Here is a 299-nt window from a genome sequence, read left to right as displayed (position 1 = left end):
CAGGTTGGCGGACGTCTGGTTGGCGGGCTGGTCGCCCAGCGTCAGGTTGGCGGGCTGGTCGCCCAGCGTCAGGTTGGCCGACGTCAGGTTGGCCGACGTCAGGTTGGCGGGCTGGTCGCCCAGCGTCAGGTCGGCAGACGTCTGCTTGGCGGGCTGGTCGCCCAGCGTCAGGCAGGTTTTGAGCTGTTCGGGTCCGTTCAGGGGCAATTTAACATCTGCAAGTTTCTGAATAGCTGCCTCAGCTTCCACTTGGTTTCCAGTTGTGCTGAAAAAATATGTTGAAGTATTAAAGTTCCAAC

At 59.2% G+C, this 299-nt stretch overlaps 1 long non-coding RNA gene across 1 annotated transcript in view; it reads right to left on the bottom strand.

Moving 5' to 3' along the window:
• Nucleotides 1–12: 12 nt before the first annotated feature.
• Nucleotides 13–299, bottom strand: part of LOC117940321 — a 1172-nt gene continuing 885 nt past the window's right edge. The window contains exon 3 of the long non-coding RNA XR_004655744.1: nt 13–265. This is a non-coding gene — a long non-coding RNA (uncharacterized LOC117940321). The remainder of the gene's footprint in view (nt 266–299) is intronic.

The sequence above is a fragment of the Etheostoma cragini genome, unplaced genomic scaffold (assembly GCF_013103735.1).
Source record: "Etheostoma cragini isolate CJK2018 unplaced genomic scaffold, CSU_Ecrag_1.0 ScbMSFa_2214, whole genome shotgun sequence".
NCBI classification, from domain to species: Eukaryota; Metazoa; Chordata; class Actinopteri; order Perciformes; family Percidae; genus Etheostoma; species Etheostoma cragini.
This window is presented reverse-complemented; position numbering and strand designations above follow the sequence as displayed.